Below are 8985 nucleotides of genomic sequence, written 5' to 3' on the forward strand. Positions count from 1 at the left end.
TTGATATAATCTGATTTTTTGGTATTGGGTATTTTATCACTGGTCAATGATGGTGCAAAGTCAGTTGAAGAAAAGATCTGCAGATTGAAGGGGCAGATTCCAGTTTCTTCAAATCCTTTTCTTGCAATGCCAGTTGTTGCTGATTGGTCATATGCATGTCTTACAAGTGCAGGAATCTGTGCTTCAGTGATTGGTCTACCTGGGTGATTTACCATCCAGTAATCACAAGCTTGACTGTAGTAAGTTTTGAATGGTGAAAAGAAGGTAACATCCAGATGTTGCATCATATGGGTGGCATGTGGTGGCAATGTTAGCATTACAATTGATTGTTTTCTGCAGTATTCAATGGCTGAAAAACTTATGCGTGAGTTATGGTTATCCACAATTAACAGAACAGGATCAGCAATAGTTGGTTTTGTGTGATAAGCGAAGTGCTTTAAATAATCTACACAAATTTCCTGCGTCATCCAACCAGAGTTATGGGCAAAGCCAACTGAATCAAGTGGAGAATTGTCCAGAAAATCATGCCGCATTCTTTTTTGTGGAAAAATAAAAGCTGGAGGTATGTAAGCTCCAACAGCATTCATGCTACAAACTATGGTTACGGTTTTTCCTCTTTCAGCAGAAACAACTTTGCCCACTCTTTTAATGCCTTTGACTGAAAATACTTTTGGGATTTTTGTTGGTACAGTGGGTAACCCACTTTCATCAGCATTGAAGATTCTTGAAGATAAAAATTTATGCGTTCTCAAGAGATCTCGAAGTAAATCAAAAAATATTGAAACCTGTGGGGAGTTAAAACCTTGAATTCAACCCAAAGACGTCATTTCAGGAGTTCGAAATGAAATATTGTTGTGGCGTTTCAAAAATCCACTTAACCAGTCAAGACCAGCAATTTTTATTTCCCTGTTAAAATTATTTTGAACATTATTATGTTCTGCAAATTCAAATGCAAATTTTCTGAGCTGTACTTTAGTCATACCAAAAAATCTTTTGCTCAACTCAATTAAATATTCTGCAAGTAATTTTTCCATTTCCATTGAAAGCATAGGACGAAATGTTCCATTGCTGATTGGAAATTGATCCAAAGATTTTTTAAGGTAACGCCTAAGTGTTGCTTCTGAAACTCCAAAATTTACAGCAGCTTGGTTCTTGCTGCAAGCATTGGAATTGCAAGCTTCAATAGCTTGAGTCATGATCTGCATTGTCCAATTTCCATTGGCACCTCTACTTGTAGTTCTGATATAGTTGCGAACCATTTTAATAACTACAAATAACACAATAGTATACAATGGGACTGTCAATATAAACAAATAGCATGCAAATACATGTACCATATTAGAAATATACTTTACACACACACACGCACACACACACACATGTATATATATATATATATATATCTATATATATATATATATATATATATATATATATATATATATATATATCTATATATATATATATATATATATATATATATATATATATATATATATATATATATATATATATATATATATACATACATACATGTATATAGATATACATGTATATATAAATACATGTATGTATATATATATATATATATATATATATATATATATATATGTATATATATATATACATACATGTATATATATATATATATGTATATCTATATACATGTATGTATATATATGTATATATATATATATATATATATATATATATATATATATATATATATATATATATATATATATATATATATATATATATATATATATATATATATATATATATATATATATATATATATATATATGTATGTATATGTATGTATAAAACAGATTAAATATAACCATAAAGTATAGTTATTAACCCTAAATATATTTGCTATGCTTATTTTACAAACAGATATGCGCATAACTAAAATTGACATATACATAAATAATAATATTCACAACATAACTAAACTTAATTAACTTTAAAGTAACTTTAATTATTATTCTAAGTTATTTTATTATAATTTTGTTTATTGTTATAAGTTAAACACAACTAGGCAACAAGATTTAAGTTAAACAAAACTAGAGGCAGTGTTCATACAGTTTATAGTTAAACATGTACTTCGGCAAAACGACGAACGAGTCATCTTACCCCGTTCATCTTGCCCATAAACAACACAATCTTCAAACGTGATTCAGAACTATACATAAATAAGTTATCATAGCTTAATACTACTCGTTTGGCTTCCAAATTGAACAAGCTAAACGAAAAATTCTCGCTTACCTTTAGCTGATGATGTAATGATGAAAAAAATCAAGTGCAAGTGAATTTTTTTTTTTCCTAATATCGGAAAAACCTTATTTAATACTTATTTTTCATCCAGAAAATAATATTTATAAAGAAAACATAAATAAATCTAGTAGATATAATCTACATCGCTCTCAGCTACAGTCAGCTTTCATATTTAGTTGAATTTTGAAGATAATGGTAGGTTGTCATCTTGCCCCATTCGTCATCTTACCCCATCCTCCCCTACTCTTAAAAACCTTTGTCTGCATAAAACCAAATGCGCCCAAATTGTTATGTAATTTCTAAAATAAGAAATTTCTGAATCTATGGAAAAAAGCCTTTTTTCATCCTGATTGATGAATCAACAAACATTTCTTGGACGAAACATCTCTGCATTTGTGCTCTTACTATTCAGATTAACAGAAATCAGTTATCGATGACTTTTTAGGCTTTTAACTAGTAACAATTAACAAGCAAATTGTAAAGGCATTTCCCTCTGACGAACCATCGTGTAGCTGAATACTTTTGAAATATCGAGTTACCATCCTTTTAGTGCTTGGAATAATTGTCTTAAAAATTATTTTAAACTCTTCTCGTCAAATGGAACTTTTTGAAAATGAAGGAATTTCACTGAGCAGAAAGCCAACATATGATAGCATTAAATAAAAGGAATGTTAAACAATAAGGTTCAAAGAGTTGCATGTACAGCACATCAAAATACAATCAGGAAAGGCTGTGTGAACAGAAGAACAAACCGAGTTGTGAACTCCGATGACATTTACAGCTCCGTCTGAGCTACATCTAATGCAGTTTTTATATGACAAACCAACAGCATTCAATTTTGTTTCCAAAAAACCTAAAAGATCTGCACCAGTGGTTGATATCAAAGCAGTTAAACCTATTTCTTATGTGCTAAAGCCCTAGCCTCTGTTCGCTTTCAGTATAGAGTTATAGCAATTAATAACATGTTAAAGATAAAAATGTATATCTTAATGTAGTCTTTTTGACACAAGTTGTTCAAGAGTTTAAGCGTTAAAATGCTATTTTTCAAAGGACTGTGGATCCTGAGAAGCTACCTTCAGAGCTAAACCTGCACTACAAAAGTCTACGACAGAGTGTTCTTGACAACCAAGGAGTTCAACTACCTCTAAAACGTGTTGATTTTGGGGCCAAGTTTTCATCAGATTGCCGAAAAAATATTGCTGCTTCTCCTCAAACTCCAAAAGAAATAGCCAGCAAAAACATTAAAAGTATTCTAGCACGTTTTTTCTAATTTCTTTTGCCTCTTTTGAAAGAGCTTAATTAACGACTATCTGAAAAAAAAAATCTTTCCTCTCACCATTAAAGTTCTAAATCAATGTTCTGAAGTATAATTTTTTTATCTGCTTTTAAGACATATAATGAAGGGTAAGGCACAAAGCATTGAAGACCAGTACAGAAAAATATGTTTGCTTGACTGGTCTTCTTTAGAACTGTTTAAAAATTCTTGTATACCTAAAGATACAAAAAAGTTCTGGAGTACAGTCTGCCACTACAAAAATACTTTGTGAGATGCAGCATTTAATGAACTGGCAGACCAGAACAGTAATGAATTATAGCCTAACTTTTCTTATTCTCTCTATATCACACGCTTTTGTGAAACGTGTTTTTTCTCAGGTCAACTATGTTAAAAACAAGACAAGCAAACAGAATGTTAGAAAAACTGCTCAGTAGTATAGTGAAAGTAAAAGCCTGTGATGACGATGAATCAGTCCAAGATGACCTCACTTTAATTGGTGATTTAAACTGAAGGAAATTTAGTATTGAGACACATTCAAGGTGAAAGTATTTTTTTATTCTTTTAAAAGTTTTTTTTTTCAGTTTACAAAGTTAGTTGTGATATATGATAATATAAGTCGTGATACATAATAATATAAGCTGTGAAACATAAAAGGCTTTAACATATATATATATATATATATATATATATATATATATATATATATATATATATATATATATATATATATATATATATATATATATATATATATATATATACATATATATATATATATATATATATATATACATATATATATATATATATATATATATATATATATATATATATATATATATATATATAAATATATATACGCAATTCATCGCAATAATAATATAATGCTAGGGTTCCAATTGAAGATCATAGGGATCTTATTATTGGAACTTTGAAAACAAAACATGCTAATTTATAATATAAGATATATTGAAGATTTAACAAAATACAAAGCTACACCAATCTAACATTTTTATATATTATAGCTGAAAATTTGATATATTTATTTTACATACATTTTTAGTAGAATTTTAGAATGTTGTCGATAGAGAGAATGAATTTTTTAATTTAGTTTTAAAAACAGGAAGAGTAATAAAAGGATCATAATTTGGTAATATTATTTTATTCCTGAGATGGGGTGCACAATATGAAATACAAAATTGAACAAAAATTGTTTTATGAAAAGTTTCATTTATAAAACAATTATTCCTTAATGTGTATTTATTAATTGGTTTTAAAGAAAAAAGGTCGTTAAAAAAAATAAAAATAAATTAATTTCTATATAAAAGTAAAACAAAAAATATTAAATAAATTTATCAAAATATAATATCTTAAAATAACCAAAAAAATTTTTTAAATGTTAAAAGTACGACCCCTAAATAAATACACAGCAAAATCTAAGATTCTAGGTCAAAAATTTTTGTTCTTATTTTAAGAACTTTTGTTCTTATTTTAAAAACTTAATTCTTATTTTAAGAACTTGATTCTTATTTAAGGAAATTAATTCTTATTTTAAGAACTTGATTCAGGTTTAAATAACTTGATTTTTGTTTTAAGAACATGATTTTTATTTTAAGAACTTGATTTTCATTTTAAGAACTTGATTCTTATTTTAAGAGCTTGATACTTATTTTAAGAACTTGATTCTTATTTTAAGAACTTGATTCTAGTTTAAATAAATTGATTTTTATTTTAAGAACTTGATTCTTACTTTAAGAACTTGATTCTTATTTTAAGAACTTGATTCTTATTTTAAGAGCTTCATTCTTATTTTAAGAACTTGATTCTTATTTTAAGAACTTGATTCTTGCTTTAATAACTTGAACTTTGTTTTGAAAACTTGATTCTTATTTTGAGAACTTGATTCTTATTTTAAGAACTTGATTCTTATTTTTAGAAGTTGATTCTTATTTTAAGAAATTGATTCTTATATTAAGAACTTGACTCTTATTTTAAGAACTTGATTCTTGTTTTAAAAACTTGATTCTAATTTTAAGATCTTGATTCTTGTTTTAAAAACTTAATTCTTATTTTAAGAACTTTATTCTTGTTTTAAAAGCTTGAATCTTATTTTAAGAACTTGATTCTTATTTTAAGAACTTGATTCTTATTTAAGAACTTGATTCTTATTTTAAGAATTTGTTTCTTATATTAAGAACTTGATTCTTATTTTAAGAACTTGATTCTTGTTTTAAAAACTTGATTCTTTTTAAAGAACTTGGTTCTAGATTAAATAACTTGATTTTTGTTTTAAGAACTTGATTCTTATTTTAAAAACTTGATTCTTATTATAAGAACTTGATTCTTATTTTAAGAACTTGATTCTTATTTTAAGAGCTTGATGCTTATTTTAGGAACTTAATTCTAATTTTAAGAACTTAATTCTTGCTTTAATAACTTGAATTTTGTTTTAAAAACTTGATTCTTATATAAAAACTTGATTCTTATTTTAAGAACTTGATTCTTACTTTAAGAACTTGATTCTCATTTTAAGAACTTGATTCTTATTTAAAGAACTTGATTCTTATTTTAAGAACTTGATTCTTATTTAAAGAGCTTGATTCTTATTTTAAGAACTTGATTCTTATTTTAAGAACTTGATTCTTGCTTTAATAACTTGAATTTTGTTTTAAAAATTTGATTCTTATTTTAAGAACTTGATTCTTATTTTAAGAACTTAATTCTTATTTTCAGAAGTTGATTCTTATTTTAAGAAATTGTTTTTTATATTAGGAACTTGATTCTTATTTTAAGAACTTGATTCTTGTTTTAAAAACTTGATTCTTATTTTAAGAACTTGATTCTTGATTTAAAAACTTAATTCTTATTTTAAGAACTTGATTCTTATTTTAAGAACTTGATTCTTTTTTTAAAAACTTAATTCTTATTTTAATAACTTGATTCTAGTTTTAAGAACTTGATTCTTATTTTAAGAACTTGATTCTTATTTTAAGAACTTGATTCTACTTTTAAGAACTTGACTCTTTTTTAAGAACTTGATTCTTATTTTAGGAAGTTGATTCTTATTTTAAGAACTTGATTCTTGTTTTAAAACTTGATTCTTGTTTTAAAAACTTGATTCTTATTTTAAGAACTTGATTCTTCTTTTAAGAGCTTGATGCTAATTTTAGGAACTTAATTCTTATTTTAAGAACTTAATTCTTGCTTTAATAACTTGAATTTTGTTTTAAAAACTTGATTCTTATATAAAAACTTGATTCTTATTTTAAGAACTTGATTCTTACTTTAAGAACTTGATTCTCATTTTAAGAACATGATTCTTATTTAAAGAACTTGATTCTTATTTTAAGAACTTGATTCTTATTTAAAGAGCTTGATTCTTATTTTAAGAACTTGATTCTTATTTTAAGAACTTGATTCTTGCTTTAATAACTTGAATTTTGTTTTAAAAATTTGATTCTTATTTTAAGAACTTGATTCTTATTTTAAGAACTTAATTCTTATTTTCAGAAGTTGATTCTTATTTTAAGAAATTGTTTTTTATATTAAGAACTTGATTCTTATTTTAAGAACTTGATTCTTGTTTTAAAAACTTGATTCTTATTTTAAGAACTTGATTCTTGATTTAAAAACTTAATTCTTATTTTAAGAACTTGATTCTTATTTTAAGAACTTGATTCTTCTTTTAAAAACTTAATTCTTATTTTAATAACTTGATTCTTGTTTTAAGAACTTGATTCTTATTTTAAGAACTTGATTCTTATTTTAAGAAATTGATTCTACTTTTAAGAACTTGACTCTTTTTTAAGAACTTGATTCTTATTTTAGGAAGTTTATTCTTATTTTAAGAACTTGATTCTTGTTTTAAAACTTGATTCTTGTTTTAAGAACTTGATTCTTATTTTAAGAAATTGATTCTTATTTTAAGAACTTGATTCTTATTTTAAGAACATGATTCTTATTTTAAGAACGTGATTCTAGTTTTAAGAATATAATTCTTGTTCTAATAACTTGATTCTTAATTTAGGAACATGATTCTTACTTTAAGAACTTGATTTTCATTTTAAGAACTTGATTCTTATTTTAAGAGCTTGATTCTTATTTTAAGAACTTGATTCTTGCTTTAATAACTTAAATTTTGTTTCAAAAACATAATTCTTATTTTAATAACTTGATTCTTATTTTAAGAACTTGATTCTTATTTTAAGAACTTGATTCTTATTTTCAGAAGTTGATTCTTATTTTAAGAAATTGTTTCTTATATTAAGAACTTGATTCTTATTTTAAGAACTTGATTCTTGTATTAAAAACTTGTTTCTTATTTTAAGAACTTGATTCTTGATTTAAAAACTTAATTCTTATTTTAAGAACTTGATTCTTGATTTAAGAACTTGATTCTTCTTTTAAGAACTTAATTCTTATTTTAATAACTTGATTCTAGTTTTAAGAACTTGATTCTTAATTTAAGAAATTGAATCTTATTTTAAGAACTTGATTCTTGTTTTAAAACTTGATTCTTGTTTTGAGAACTTGATTCTTATTTTGAGAACTTGATTCTTATTTTAAGAACTTGATTTTTGTTTTAAGAACATGATTCTTATTTTAAGAACGTGATTCTTAATTTAAGGACTTGATTCTTGTTCTAATAACTTGATTCCAAATTTAGGAACTTGATTCTTATTTTAAAAACTTGATTTTCATTTTAAGAACTTGATTCTTATTTTAAGAGCTTGATTCTTATTTTAAGAACTTGATTCTTATTTTAAGAACTTGATTCTAGTTTAAATAAATTGATTTTTATTTTAAGAACTTGATTCTTACTTTAAGAACTTGATTCTTATTTTAAGAACTTGATTCTTATTTTAAGAGCTTCATTCTTATTTTAAGAATTTGATTCTTATTTTAAGAACTTGATTCTTGCTTTAATAACTTGAACTTTGTTTTAAAAACTTGATTCTTATTTTGAGAACTTGATTATTATTTCAAGAACTTGATACTTATTTTTAGAAGTTGATTCTTATTTTAAGAATTTGATTCTTATATTAAGAACTTGACTTTTATTTTAAGAACTTGATTCTTGTTTTAAAAACTTGATTCTAATTTTAAGAACTTGATTCTTGTTTTAAAAACTTAATTCTTATTTTAAGAACTTTATTCTTGTTTTAAAAGCTTGAATCTTATTTTAAGAACTTGATTCTCATTTTAAGAACTTGATTCTTATTTTAAGAACTTGATTCTTATTTTAAGAATTTGTTTCTTATATTAAGAACTTGATTCTTATTTTAAGAACTTGATTCTTGTTTTAAAAACTTGATTCTTTTTCAAAAACATAGTTCTAAATTAAATAACTTGATTTTTGTTTTAAGAACTTGATTCTTATTTTAAAAACTTGATTCTTTTTTCAAGAACTTGATTCTTATTTTAAGAAC

The sequence above is a fragment of the Hydra vulgaris genome, chromosome 02, assembly GCF_038396675.1.
Source record: "Hydra vulgaris chromosome 02, alternate assembly HydraT2T_AEP".
NCBI classification, from domain to species: Eukaryota; Metazoa; Cnidaria; class Hydrozoa; order Anthoathecata; family Hydridae; genus Hydra; species Hydra vulgaris.